Genomic DNA, 15324 nt, shown 5'->3' on the forward strand with positions numbered 1-15324 from the left:
CCATTGTGGGGACAATGAGGAGGTCACCATGGAGGCAGCAGGGAAGGACCTCCAGGGCCACATCCCAAACCCCCACAGCAATGCTGTGCTTCCCAGGGCAAGAGCCTGCACATCAGGGGCTTGGTGATACCTGACTTGAACAGCTCAGCTGGGAGGGGGATGCAAACACGCAGCGATGGGGTTTTCTAAATAACCACTTCCTTCCCAAGTGGCAGTGTTCCTGCTGGCACCTTGCTTGGGCAACAAATCAATTCCCAAAATTAACAGTCCCATTGGTTGGTGGCATGGCCAGGAGCCATGTCCAGGGGACACATGGCTCAGGACCCTGGGCTTGCTGGGGCCATGTGGGCACTGCCCTCCTGTTGTGGGGGTAACCCCACCACCCCCTGCAGGAGCTGCCCCAAGAGCAGGGGACTCAGACTCGATGCCTCAAAAGCAGTTTCTGCTCAGTTTTTAGTGTTCTGGAGCCTCAGTCACCCTGCATGAGAGCAGTTCTTTGGCATACTCCAGCATCAGTCCCACACACGTGCTCAAGCCTTTTGACAAATTTCAAAATTAGACACGTGCTCCCAGCACTGTGCAGGAACAGAGCTCACATTTCAAGCCAGGGAGGCCTTGTACCATCAGGGGTTTGTCTGACACAATTAATATTAGGCAAAATATTTCTAATAGGGGAACATTTTCAGAAATACAGGATTTTTCTTTTCAGCTGCAAAAGAAAAACCGGTAAGTGGGGGCTCAATTTTCTCCTGGTTTTCACCAGGGAGGTTATCACAGTTTGCAAACTGCTGCTGGTGGAAGAAAGAGTGAAACCAACTCCTTATGCTCTGCCACTTAATTGATTTTAGACACTTTACAGCAAAACATAATTTGGCCCAACTTCTACATATGAAAAGATGGAGTGGTGAAAATGCCTAACTCACCCAGCTCTGTTGCACACCCCAAACGTGCTGCAGCCAGACATGGAAGTTCTCCACCTGAATATTAAACAAGGAATTGAAGGTAATTCAAGCTTCCTAAAATTAAGGGTCTAAATCAATTTACATTTACAAGCTCTGTAATTAAATAATAAACCAAAATATTATGGTTTGCACTCTAAATGTGAATTCAAGAGCATATGTCTAAGATTACATTACAGCCCCTTATTTGTTTAGCCTGTTGCAGTCTCTGCTTGCAGGGAGGAAAAAATTGCACAGAGAGGAAAAAATTAAATCCCTGAGTCCCAGAGCCACAGCAGGTCCCTTCTGCTTTAGGCTGGGCAGGTTCAGTCAGGCTTTTCCTTCCAGAGCTGTCCACATGTCTGTGGCAGCACAAGCATCTCCTTCCCCGTACCTGACCCCATCCCATGGCTGACCTGCTCCTGCTAAACCCTGTGCCAGAGCCTGTCCCCAGTGTGTGACTTGTTCCTGAGGTGACTGCTTGGAGCTGCTCTTTCTGCCCCATCACAGGCTCTCGTGTGCCAAACAAGGCACAGCCCTGTGTGCTCGTCCCCACTCTGTGCCCTGTGCTGGCAGCAGCTTCTCTCTGTGGGGACATGCCGGGGCTCTGCCTCTCTGGCCATCTCTGCCCACCCTGCCTTTGAGCATAGGGGCAGTGGTACAGCCACCACTTGTCTGCTCTTTCATTTACAGTCTCGGCAAAGAAATGAAGGGAGCAGGAAGGGTAATAAAGCAGTAAGTGATGCTCTGCTGCTGTGCTTTACATTTCCCGTGGTGACAACAACAAATCACAGCCTATGTGCAGCACGGTCACTTCTGGGAAGAGAAAGGGGTTTGGGGAGCTTGTTCTGATGTGGAGGATTTTTTAAAGAGCTATTTACTTTATTTCCTCTTGGGGTGTCCTCTGTCTGCTCAGTGAAAGCCATAGCCCTGTGCTGACATTACCAAGAGTTCCAGCAGCCACTTAGCAAGGGTTTGCAGCAGGGCCAGTGTGCAGAGGGCTTAGGGAACCTTCTCAGAGTCTTGCCCAGCATCTCGACATCATCTGTTGCTTTATAAATATTTAAAGACCTTGTACTCATGTGCACGGAGTGCTGCAGCAAAGTTCCCCCCAGCACAGCAGGGAGGAAGCACCAGTTCATCCCAGTGACATGCTGGGACCAGTGGCACAGCTGTGTCTCATCACGGGTCCAGCAGTGGCTGTCACCTGCCCCGTCCCCTCCTCTCTATCCCCAAGTGAAAGGTAATGCACCCAAAACCCTAATGTCCTCGTGTCAGGGTCACTTAAACTCATCTATCACTCCTTCTCCTTTTTATTTCCTCTCATCCCGCTGTGCTGCTGAAGCAGCACCGGCAGCCGCTGCTGCTCAGAGCTTCTCCTTCATTTCCCTGCCTGTTTTAAGAGATCCAGGCGCCTTTAAATCCACGTACATCAATTATCGCCACCAAGTTCCCATCCCGCACAAGGGCACAATAAGCAATGCAAATGGCACAAATAAAGTGTTTGATATTTAATGAACCCTCGCTGCATGGGGAGGGTGTGCTCTTGAACAGGAGGCACTTCCTCAAGCCAGTGCAATGCAGAAGGACCCCTGTTTCTCATGACTAATTGAGCCCTAATGATTTTCCTTTATCATCCAAAATGAAAACAAAAGATTTAAGGGATGTTTTATTGTGGCGCTGTGGGTCTTTCCATTCATTTATTATTCCCCGAGTTAAAAGCTGTGCTTTGGATTGTCCTTCTGAACCCACTTCTCCCTGGTGTTGCTGATGCTCTTGAAGTTCTGTCCCTTTCCCTCTGAGGACTGGAAAACAAACACAGCATGTCTGATGCTCTTGCAGCCTCTGCCAGGAATGAAGGTGCCCAAACTGTCCCCATTAGCCACACTGTCCTCTAATAACTTGTGGAATTTGGTATTTCAAACCAGGTGTGAATTCTCAGGGCCACACAGGCACCAGGAGGGAGGTGTGGGTGCATGGCTGGCTCAAACACAGGGGGAGACCTCCCCCCCCAGCTTTCATGGAGTTGATGGAAATGGCAGAAAGGACCACAGCAGAGCAGATCTTGAAGCAATGGTGCTTCATTCCCTACAGCTGGGGAGCAATGGTTTGGGATGAGCTGCTTGCTTGCCCTGGCTCCCTGTAAGCAAAGCCCACTGGCCCCCTCCCTGGCACACTCATGCACCAGCTGCAGGGTGCATATTTAACTGGGAGAAGAAAGGGAAGACTGGTTTTTGCCAGGAAAACACCCAGGGTGTGCATCATATGCACCTGCCCCTATGCTGAGCCCCAACTTCAAGCACAGGCACTGATTTAAAGAAAAGACATCAGGACAAGAACAGGACTGAAGGGAATCTTGTAGAAGAATCATTCTGCAAATGGCAATAGCTCAAACCACTGTACAGCTCTTTCTGGCCATTTGATGTAATTAAGGCTGGGCTCTAAAGTGCCATCTCCGCCCCACAACACATTTCCAAATTGCTGCTCCTCTGCAAAGCCGCCTCCAGAGCTGTCCTTGAGATGTCAACGCTGGGGTTAATTGGAATCGACAGGAAAATTGGCCTCTGGAAGGAGAAATGCGGATGCTGGCTGTGTGTGAGTAGTGGGAACAGAGCCATGCTGCTGCCAGGGCCCCAGTGTCCCCCTGCAGGGTAGCAGTGGGTGCTGGCACCCATGAGACAGGCGGCTCCATGCCCAGCCCAGCCTGCACTCCAGATGCCTTTGCCCCAGATCCAGATGCAGCCTGACACTGGCATGGAAACCTCATGGGCTCCAGTGCCACTGAGCCCACGCAGTTCCCCTGTGCCCATGGGCAAGGCTGAGGCTGGATTTGGCCCTTCCAGCTGCCAGCTCTCTGACTCTGGCACTGATGCTGAGCTCAGTGCTGGGATGCTGGCAGGATCTCAATGGGAATAAAAGCCACCTCCCATCTCCCTCACCCTGGAGTAATGCATCAGCTCCGTTGCAGGGTTGCAGACTCCTGTCATTTTTCTAAATATTCCTCATCCCCTCTAATGCCATTAATCACACTATTTCAATTAACAGACCTGAACCATTGAACAGACCTGTCCTGCACTAATGGGTTATTAATTGGGTCAGGTTGGATGGCAGCAATATCGAGTGCCAGGAGGCTCCGAGCTTTCATCTTCTGGTCTGGGCTAGTTCCATTTATCTAATCACCTCCCCAGTGCCACAGGGGCCCTTTCACTTTTTCCCTCTCCACCCACCTTAAAGGTACTCAGATACACTTTCTGCACTGTCTGGTATCAACTACACACTGAAGAGAGTCATATCTAATTCACAGTACTCTCCCAAGAAAAATCAATGATTGTTTACATTACTATCCTACAATCTCTATTTTAAAGTAATTCATGGCAGAGCCAGCACTATTAATTTTATTAAGCCGTTAATAGTGGGCAGATATTATTCTGCTCCATTGATCCTAAGTTGATGCAATTACCACTTACAAAGCTTGCACCGTGTGGCTGAAAATTTCAATTCTGTGTGCAAGCTGAAGCCGTACATTAAAAACGTGTCAAAGCCAGATGCTGGTGGTGGAAATTGGGGAAAGCTGATTCAACACAAATAAGGAACTGTCCCAATTTTATAACTTCCACCCTTTTAAAGCTGAGGTACAGAAAACAGCTAGAACTCAGCCATTCCCAAATGTCCCATATCACAAGGAGAGACACACACTCTCCTCAAACCTCCCAGCACCTATGGTTCACAGAAAACTCATCATCATGGATTACCAGTTAACTGAAACATCCTCTCATGTGAATGAGAAATTTTATAGGTGAAACTAAACCTAGCTCTATCTGCACAGAAAACATGTCAAAAGCCAGGACAGATCCATGCCCACCTGAGTGTGCATTGCACTCTGTTTGCAGAGGATGAGTATCACTCAGAGTCCTCAGATCTTCTTTTCCTCTTCTCTGTGTAAAAAAATTAACAGCAGAGCAGTGTGGGGAAATGGAGTGAGACAAAATGGTGCAAATCACCCAGGTCTCAAACATCTCAAGGAAATCCAACAGCACAGAGTGACCATCTGATCATGAGAGATGTGAGGGATCCTGCACATAGGAAGATAAAAAGATTGCCCAGTGGTGATGCCCACCCCGTGATGGAGATGCCATGTGGGTGCCCAGTGTGGCCCACAAGGCACAAACCCCTCATTTTAGCCATCAGAAATTAAAAACTGTAGTTTGAATCAGAAGTGAGGGCTCACCCTTAAGCAGCTTGGAAAAAGATTTGCTCAACTATATCGTTTTGATCGTGGGCAGAAATTCCCTTTATGTGTATTTGTGAGCCAATAAAAACCTGCCACTCAAGAAATGGGATAAAGAAAAAAAGGAAAGACAGTCCCTGTCTCAAGATCTTGCACTCTAAATAAAAGAGGGATGGATGGATGGATGGATGGATGGATGGATGGATGGATGGATGGATGGATGGATGGAAGGATGGATGGAAAGAAATAGTGGACTAGAGTGAACCAAGGAGGAGGCAGGAGCCATCCTATCAGCCTGCTGTTGATGATAGTCAAAGGGTTTGGAGAAAAACTACCAAGTCTGCTGAGAGCCTCAGCAATGCAAAGAGGAGGAAATTGAGCCTCCAGGGGGCCTAGATAACTGGGACCAGTAGCCTTTGGAGTACATACTACTGGAGAGGGACCTCCTTTCTTCTAGTGCTTTGGCCTGGACTTATTTTAGAGTGATAAACATGTTTGTTTGGGATATACAGTTTGACCTGTGTCCTCTCTCTCAGTCAAATGTATTTTAAAACACCTTGAATCAACATATGATCTCTTCAGTAAAAATTAGGGCACCTGAGATTGTCAGACTTGTAGAAGTTCATAGCAGCATTAGACAATGTAAATCACCTGGATTTGGAGAATGAGGCCAAGTTACACCAGCTGAGACTCTGGCCCAGAATCCACCCAGAGTAACATGGAAAGGTATCATAAAAATGCTGGTTCCTGGGGTCTGGTCAGTGCTCTGGAGAGGGCAATTGATTTATAGGACCGACTTCACTCAGTTAAAATGGTTGTTCCACATTATAAACCAGCATTCTTGTCTCCCATGCAAAGCAAATAAATGAAGAAATAAATTCTCTCCACAACTTAAAAACATCCTGCAGCTGGGAGGCTGCTCCATGGTCCTGCAGGAGTGTGTGTGCCAGGGGCTCAGTGGGCTGAGATGCAGGAGCAGGATCCATGCCGTTCAGCTGGGATGCTCCTTGCTGCCCTTCTGGTGCAGGGTCCAGCCAGGCTCAGACAGAGATTCACTGTGGAGGGCAGCAGTGGGAGCATCCCTGAGCCTGTCTGGTCCCCTTGGCCAGGGTCAAGTGGGGCACAAGCCTCCCCTCAGGGGGTGCCTGGGGGACAGAGGAGCAGGGCACAGCAGCCTCCCAAACCCAATGTTTCTTACCCTGGTCATGAACAAAGCTGTTTGCAAGGTGGTGCTGAACTACGAGTTCAGATTCATGAGCATTTTTGCTATTGAAAGGAGTGATTTTTAGCATTTCCCTTCCTTGTACTCTTTAAACCATGTAAACTATATGCTTGTTTGGGCTTTTTAACCCTTTTGGAGAGTGGAAGACTGGGCTTAAAGCTTCCTCTTCCTTCAGGGACTGGACTGTGAGCAGCAGGAGCAGCACCTGTTTGCTGTGGAGGTGTTGGGAGCACAAAGCACAGGCCAAGCCTGCAAACAGCTCCCTCCAGGCAGACCAGATGCATGTTAGCCCAAGTGCCTTTCCCAGTGCTTAACACCCTTCACCGGGGGTAAACTCAAAGCAAATCAATCCCCTGCCTCTCCATCCAGACAGCTCAAAGTCCCTTGGAAACTGATAGAATTTGGCTCATCAGCGTATCAGGATCTGTTTTATTTTATCTGTCTGCACAAGCCTGCATGCAGGGATAGATCAGATTAACATGACTGATGAAAAACATCCTCTTTATCCCCTCTGACAGCAGCAACCCTTTATCAACAGTCTGAAGACAAAGTTTTCTCAGCCAGAAGTTTTCTGCCCTGAAGGTTTGTTGTTTTTTCTCCAGTAGGAGTTTATTTTTGCTTCAAGAAAAATCAAAACATTTTGATGGAAGATTTTTCAGACATCCTTATGCATGGCAGACAGGCTTGGCACATCAACATCTGCTACTTCTCACTGGATTGAATTTAATATCTGGTGAATGAGCACTACCCCTCCCTCAGAGCTCAACAAGACAGTTGGAGAGAACAAAACAGCCTCTCTTCTGAGGGTTTCCAAACACTTTTCCAGTGACCCTCTCATAATTTTATCCCTCTTTATAAAGCTAACTTCATAATGCCCTCCAGTGAGGTTTTGGGGAGGACAATGATATAAATTGCAGCCCAGTGAATCTGCCACTCACTGCTGCTAATACACTGCATTTATCCTCACTGCCACAGAGGCTGTGGCAGCAAAAGGAGAGAAGAAGAAAAGTAATTACTTCTTGCTCAGCTTGTCACCAAATCCCCTCATCAAGTCTCTCATGTCTTTCTTGGCTGCCTCAGTGACTTGCCATGCCCTGCGGTGCCCGGCTTCATTCAGTGGTGCTGGTGTAATGGAGTGTGAGGATGGGCAAGGGGTTGGGTACTGTGGGTACTCGAGCCCCTCAGTGCCCAGCACACGCCGGGCTGTCCTGTCTGTGCAACAAATCCCAAACAACTGCTGCTTGAATGCCATTAGGAACTCCTAACCAAGACATGGTTTTTTTCAGCCAGGAAGTCTTACCCCAAAAGCATCCCCAGTGAGTAGTGAGGGTGGAGGAGTTTTCTCCAGGGGTGGTTTTTTTAAACACCTTTCAGAGGTTACAGATGTTGAAGAGCCCAATCTCCTGGAGAGGACTCAAACTCCACATCCCCATTCAGCAGTGTGGATCAGCCAGACGTTGAGTTAAAAGCAAAGATACTGAGTCATGAAATGAACTTAAAATTAAGCCAAGTTGCTGAGGTTCCCAGGAGGAGCAGCATCTTCCTGAGACCTGAAATTAGGTGGGATATCAAAAGCCCTTACTCAGTGCATGTATTAAATTGAAGACAAGTATTTTGACCAGCACCTAATGGGCCATTTTTCTGGTTTTCTTCAAGTCCTGCAAGATCAAATGAAAGACAAACAGCAAGGGCCAATTTCTTCTGAGGAGGTGGTGGATGTGGCAGACCACTGGTGATGCACTGAAAATATCCCACTTAACAGGCCTGGCACTGCCATCGCTGGGGTGTCATGCACTGGAACCAATGTGCCATGTGATAAATTCGATGCACTTCACACTGAAATTGATGCATCACCCTTGGAATCAAATTTATCATCTCTTCCGTCACACTCCATATACTGGATCAGAGTCACCACCTACTGAATTAAAAACTTCACGTGCAGTTCACATCACACCATAAATCAGCCCAAAATGGAATTAAGTGCATTGTATGCTAAGAACTCATTCATCATGCCATAAATTAAACATGGAACAAGCCTCTTAGTCTGGATGTGCCTAGATATAGACTGCAGAGTCCACTGGGGAAAACATGACACCACTGAAGTCACTGAGGGCTTGGTCATTAATTTCAATTAACTTTTTAATCTACTGTATACCAGGTCCATCTCTGTCCTGCACCAACCTGAAACTTGGGTACTCAGAAACTTTTTCTGTCAGTGACTCTCCTATTGAGCCATCCACATACCCCAATTGGAGGTTTAGGCAGGAGCCTGGAGGAGAGATGCAAATCAGTCCCCTCCCGTGCTCCTGCACGGGGAAATGGTAGCAAGAGGCTGAGAGGGCTGTGCAGCCCTTGCTCAGCAGCAAGAGGCTGAGAGGGCTGTGCAGCCCTTGCTGGCAGTCAGCACACACTGTGGGACACACACAGCACCTCTTGTCTTCAAAGGACCAGCACCAATGAACGGCCAGGCTCAAAGTCTCAACATCCTTGTTGCTGGAGGGGAGCACCTTTCTCCTAAACTCTCAGCAGAATTACACAGGGCTGGGCCTAGCTACAGGGGCTGTTGGATGCCTGACACACTTTTTGCAGTCTTTGGACTTCAAAGAAACATGAGGGGGAAAAAAAAAGGAATCTCAGGAATACATGTGATGTCAGAGCATGCCAGGCAGTTCAGCCCTTGGCAGGTGTTGTTGGTCCTGTGTGACAAACTGGAACAGGAGCACAGAGTGGATGGGTGCTCAAAGCCAAAGCTAGAGACTGGGGCAAAGGTAAGACTCCAGAAATTCTTATCTAAACCAGGATACTATTTTTTTCTTTTTGTTATCTGTGTTAATTTTTGCTTTTCTGACAGCACTCTTGCAGCACAGGAGCCCCCTGTCCCATCCCAGTTTCCCAGGGAAACGTGGAACAAACTTCCAGCTGAAGCACAATGCAGTCAGAGATATCCTTGGATCCAATCCACAGTCTTTCCTTTTATTTTCATATTCATCTGGTCCTCTGAAAATCTGCTCTGGAGCAATTAAAGCCTGTCAGCTAGAAGCTGATGCAACTTCTATTTAATTAGCCCAGCAGCCAATAAAGATCTCATTCATCAAAATCTCATGGAAGGTGTGGCGGTTGCGGGAGGGGGGAGATTTGTCACTTTTTCCCTAGATCCAGATGGCTGTGGAGCATCTATCAGTGATCCAATCACATGCATGGACTCGTGTGCACATCCGAGCAGACCGAGCAGCTGGGACACATCTGTCCAGAAAGCAGCAACAGGAGAAAACAGTGCAGGACTGTCCCAGGTGCTGTGGCAGCAAACCCTTCTGGAAGCTCAGTCTTCAGATCATGACTATGCATGTGACCCAGCAAGTGACCCTGGTGGGATGAGCAGCTTTGAAGGGCTTTTGCTCTTCTGACCCATTTGGCTGCCCTACACAGCATCAGGAAAGTGCAGAGGTGTGTAAGGAAGGTTGAACACCAGCAGGATGAATTGGGAGAGGGCTGAAAAAACATGGGCTTTCCCCATAGCTGCTGCCTTTGCCCAGGGAGGGCTTTAAGAGCCCCTCTCACTGTGGTTCCACTCTGAACCTAAACACATTAGGGATGGCAAATGAGAAATCAGTACCCACAGTGATGGATCCCAGAAAAGTTTTGGGGTGCTCAGCATGCTTTTGGCCTGAAAGCTTCTCCCTAAATTAACTGTCAGGGTATCAAATATTTACCTGACCTTCTCCTGCAGGACACATTGGAGTTGAGCTTTTCCCAGAGACTGTGCAGGGTGGCCAGGAGGATGGGAGGAGTGTAAATCTGTACCTGCGAGGTCACTGAGCTGGCTTTGTGTCATGAAAAGGGGACTTCACCAGCTCAGACCTGCAGGAGCAGATCCCTGTGGGAATCACTTGCCAACACTGTTTGCAGCCTCACCATCACAAATCACTGAACTGAAAAAAAGTAAATCAGCTATCACAGGACAGTCCATAGACTACAAACATGAGTGATGGTATCTTTATAATTAATGATTATGAGAAAGCAGCTTAATAGTTTGGTTCCTTGTGAGTGGCTTGATTTGTAATACATGGCAATTGGCGTAAGCAAAGCAGGTAACTGGAGCCAGTTTACCCTTGGTGTGTCCAGCTGGTAGCTGCAATTCACAAACTTGCACATGAGCATGGTTTTCCTCAAAGCCTTGACCCCCCAGGGCAGAAAAAGGCTGCAGATGTAACCCCAGTGACAGGCATATTCTCAAGCTGGGAGGTGCCCGGCGGTGGAATGATGGGCAGTTTCTTGCTGCTGCCCCACACATTTTGCAAGTTGCTGTTGTCAGTAAGTCTTCCCTGGCATTTGCAAGGAAAATGCCTGTGCTCACCTCAGGGCCTTGAGCCACCCATCTCCTCGGTAGCTATTAAATGGAACATCATAGCTGGCATATTACTGTGATTGATGCTGTATCAGTCAACTGGAAAAGGGTTAAGCAAGCCTTAAAAAGAAGTGAGATGAAGGCTTGAATACCAGCCTAAAATGTCCATATCATGGGGATTATTCCAGGGTTGAAAACACATGTGCAGAGATGCTGACATACTCAGCTGTGCCCCTGTCCCTGCTGCTCCATGCTGGCCACACTGATTCCAGGCGAAGTGAGTAATGAGTGCTTGCATTGCAAACAACGATAGTCAATTAGCAGAGGGCACATACAGACTGTGTGCACTGTGACTCTCTGGTTTTATTGCTCATCAAATAAAATTTAGAAATACTCTCTATTAACGCATTATTTCAAGCCAAACATGCTTCTATTCTGTTTCATCAAGCCTGGTTTGATTTGGCTTATTTTTGTTTAAGATCAATATGATAAACGACTCTCAGACTTGCCAACTTTAGTCATTTTTGTTAGTGTGACATTTGGTATTTCTAGAACTCAGGAGGGAGGCCTCCTCTTTTAAGGAGAGTCTCAGATTTTCTTGCATTAAAACAAAAAATTTGTGGCGAGGTCAGTTGTGGAGAAATTTATGTGTGGCATTTAGTTTGTCATACCCAGAAGGCAAACAAACAAACAAACATCTTCCACAAGAACAAACCAAACCAAACAAACAACAACAACAAAAACCCAAGCAAAACCCCCAAAACTGACCCTCAAATGTGTTATCTTTTAATCATCTGTGATTTTCAAACACTATGCCCTTGGGGAACCCAACTCACAGATTTTCTGCCAACAAAGAGCGATTTTTCTTGAGAACAAATTCACTTCTCATCTCCAAAGCCAGGCCCACACACCAGTGAATTCCTGTATTGTGCATGCAAAGCCCAAGATCAGAAACCACAGGGGAGGGATGGCCCAGTGCCCAGGACATGCTCTGAAGGGGGTGCTTCACATACTCTTTCAGTCTCTATTCCGGTGCTGTGTTTTCTCCCAGAAGATGCCCAGGCTTTCCCAGGGGGTGTAGCACCTTCCTCGCTTCACCTGCAGCCATCTACAGCAGAAACAACCTTCCCAGGCAGATGTCAGCCATCAGGTGCAGAAACAACCTTCCCAGGCAGATGTCAGCCATCAGGCCCTTCTGTGCCCTTCACCTTGTGCTCAGACCTGGAGCAGGTGGAGAAGAAGCTGCTGCAAAGCATGGATGTGTTTTACCACTCCCAGGACCTGGGCTGAATCTTTCCCAGTGCTGCTTCCAGTACTTCACAGAGAACCAAATCCAGCTTCTCCGTCTGGATCTCTCTTTTCCGTGGAGGCTCAAGGTGGTCTCTTTGCTGCCCTGCTTGTGCTCAGAAAGGACTTTAAAACACTTACAGCCTGAATAGACCCAGCAAGCTCAGGCCTGGCAGAGAAAAAATACTCCCTTTGCCAGCCCTTCATGTTAAGTGTCTATATTTAAAATGACTACATAACCTAAGAAATTATTAACAGGTCTTTACCAGGCAAATCCGATTTCTTCTTTGGACAACTGGATGGAATAAAGCTAAAAAATTTGCATTGAGGATGAGATTTAATTTGAAGTGCCAGTGTTAGTTCTCCTACTGCACTTGTAGGTTTAGAGAATAAAACTGTTTGCTAGCAAACAATCGTCTTAAACAAGATCATCATTAATCCTGAATGCAGCTGTCAAAAGGACTGAGACTGCAAACTAAGAGGGAACAAGGAAAACCTGGTAATTTGTTTGTTAAATATTTGTAAACTGTCATGTCAGTAATGGATAATAAGAAAATTTTGAGCCTCCAGAGCTGATGCATAACACAAAGCTTTGCTGTATTGCACCTAAACTATTATCAATAGCACATTTATTATAATAATAGATGAAAAACAAGCTTTCTGGCTGAAACACAAGATCAATTTGAGCTCAAGCTATTTGGACATGTTCTAAATGTTGTAATTAAAATGCAGCATGAATGTTCCTTTAAAAAAAAAAAAGTGAGAAAATAGCCTTGCTACAATTACACCATCCAGCCCTGACTCAGTAGCCTGACACTGAGAAAAAATAAAACAGGCAAAATTGCATTCATGTCCAGTTAGACATTTCTCATCTTCAGGGCTGGCTGCAGAGCCTGAGCTAACATGACTTCTCCTGTTGGGTCAGGATCCAGCCCAGCCTTGAAGATTTGATGCAGCCCTGGTTGCACTGAGCTCCCTGTGGCAGTCAGGATTTGATCACAGTCCAGCAAAGAAACCCAGCTGAGCTCTATCTTGCTGCAAAGGCAGCTGCAGTTTATGGTGGAAAAAAAAACCCAAAAAACCCAAGGAACTGTAAAAAGAGATAAAGAAGCCACCTGTGTGGAAGGCTTTGCTGCTGGACCAAGTGCCTTGGGGACAGAAATGGCCAGAGTGTTTCTCCCCAGCACCCCCCCGCAGTGTTATTGCACACATCAAAGCGTGACTGCCGCCTCCCACAGCAATTAGAGACTCACGGACACCTCCCAGGAGCTGCCTGTCACCCTGGAGAATTGGGCTCTTCTTTTGTTCTGATAAAGAAGTGACTAGTGAGCTACAGCAATCTCTTGGTAGCTCTCTAAATAATTGTGTTCTCTCATGTCTTTTAATCATAAACCCCACAAGGCTCATCATACCACATGTGCAATCCAAATTGGCCCATCAGCTCAGTTTATCAAAGGGACTTAATTTAATCCTAGTCTTTGATGGAGACAGGAGCAGTCAAAGTCTCCCCTAATAATTTTCTAAGTTTACTTATCTTGCAGATCTGGGGCGTGAAGGCAACTTGGACTCCAAGCACAGCACTGATAATGGGAAGCCATGAGGAGGAAGACAAAATTGCCAAGAGCTTGACAGTCTGAATCAAGAGAAACCACAGCAGAAACGTGGTAAAACAGTGGAGACTAAAAAGGCAAAATAAATCCCATGATTGGTGTCGCCACAAGTAACAACATGAGACTGGTAAAATAAGTTGCTGGAGGCAATATCTACCTCTGAGTGAATATCACAACTGTGAGAGGGCCAAGAGCAGGGAAATCCAAGCCAGGAAATGCAGAGCCAGAGGAAAGGAGGATGGTGGAGCTGCTCTGACCTGGCAGTGTCCCCTTCCAGACAGAGCAGGATGCAGTAGACATGAAAACACACCTTTACATGGAGAAGTGCCTGTTCTTCCCTAACCAGCTGAAAGGAAGCTCAAAACTTTCAGAGTTGAGCAAGTTCTGTCTAGCTGCATCTTTAAAAACACTGGTATGTCTCCTCTGCTCATTTTCAGCCCAACAGGTCAGTGTACCCCAGGACATGTAATACAGTAACACCAGCTACAAAATGCTGAGCAGACTGAAGCAAAAACCCAAAGAAAGGAACCAAAATCCCTGGCTTCAAGGGATGCTGAACAATGAACATTAGGACCAAAGGCATCAAAGATAAGGGTTTAATGGAAAAGCTAAAAGCCCAGCCTTCTCCTGAGAGAGTTGACAGGAGAAGACTGGAGCAGTGTTTCACTCCCTAGCTGTAAGTGATGGATGTGAACACAGTGGGGAAAAAAAAAAAAAAAAAAGAACTTTACTAGACAAAACCCAGCTGTTTCTGAAGCTCTCAATGGCTTTTAATAGTTTTCAGCTCAAACAGAAGAGGGAACTCAGAGCCTGCATTACAGAAGCTTGAGGAGTGCTGTAGGCTGTGAGAAATGGAGCACAAGCCCTTTGGTTTTAAGCAGCACATACAAAAGGGACGTGCAAAGGAGGAACAAAGAAATCCTCCAGTAGGGATGTAAAGGACTGTGCTGGCACCATTAGTGCAGAGGGATTCTTCATGGCACTATCAAAGTTTTGGCAGAAGATGGATAGACCATCTGCCTGCAAACAGTCAAGACCATTTATTTATTTTATACAGAGAGTGCAGGTGGCTCAGGACAACCTTTGGGGAGCAAATGGAAAGAAAAACACTGATATTAGCTTCAAAAGTAAATCCACAACCAGCAGACAGCAAAGGGTAAAATGCAAATATTACCCAGGCTGGCTAATCCCCACAAAGGGACTGACTGGTTAAAAACGTGGTCTCATGAGGGATGTGCTCTTTGGAAAGGTGGAGGACCTGAATTTGAGGAGACCTTCCAGGAAGGTGCTTGTGGGTGGGCAGAGTGGAAAAGTCCAAACATCCCCTTGCTCCAAGGCAGTGGTGAGATGGGGGGACTGCACAGGTCCTTGGTCAGCCCTGAAATAACAGGGCAGCTGATGACACCAGCTGTGGATGAGAAAAGAGCAGGAACAGGCAAATTAAATACACTCTGTGGAAAGAGGGAGCTGTCCTCTCTTTGCTCTGCAGATTTTGGGCTGTATAAAGTGTCAGGAAGCAAAGCTGGCACTGACAGCCCATGACTGGCACACAGATGGGCTGGCCAGTGCTGGACCTGGGAGCTGCAGCCCCCAGAGAGGCATCGGAGCATCTGCTGGCCTCTGCTGAACTCAGGGCACAGCAGGAGCTGGACTGCATGGCCTCGCATGTGGGGAGCCACTGTGACTGACAGCAG

General features: G+C 47.1%; 1 protein-coding gene across 11 annotated transcripts in view; it reads right to left on the reverse strand.

Annotated features, from left to right (window-relative positions):
- Positions 1-11072: 11072 nt before the first annotated feature.
- SLC15A2 (solute carrier family 15 member 2) overlaps positions 11073-15324 on the reverse strand; it is a 73192-nt gene continuing 68940 nt past the window's right edge. For 10 of the 11 annotated variants that reach the window (XM_017740191.1, XM_017740188.1, XM_017740193.1 and 7 more), the window contains one exon: positions 11073-15038. The gene's annotated coding sequence lies outside the window, so the exon portion shown is untranslated. The remainder of the gene's footprint in view (positions 15039-15324) is intronic. The other variant, XM_017740184.1, reaches the window with a different exon arrangement.

Source organism: Corvus brachyrhynchos, unplaced genomic scaffold (genome assembly GCF_000691975.1).
Source record: "Corvus brachyrhynchos isolate BGI_N302 unplaced genomic scaffold, ASM69197v1 scaffold126, whole genome shotgun sequence".
Taxonomy (NCBI): domain Eukaryota; kingdom Metazoa; phylum Chordata; class Aves; order Passeriformes; family Corvidae; genus Corvus; species Corvus brachyrhynchos.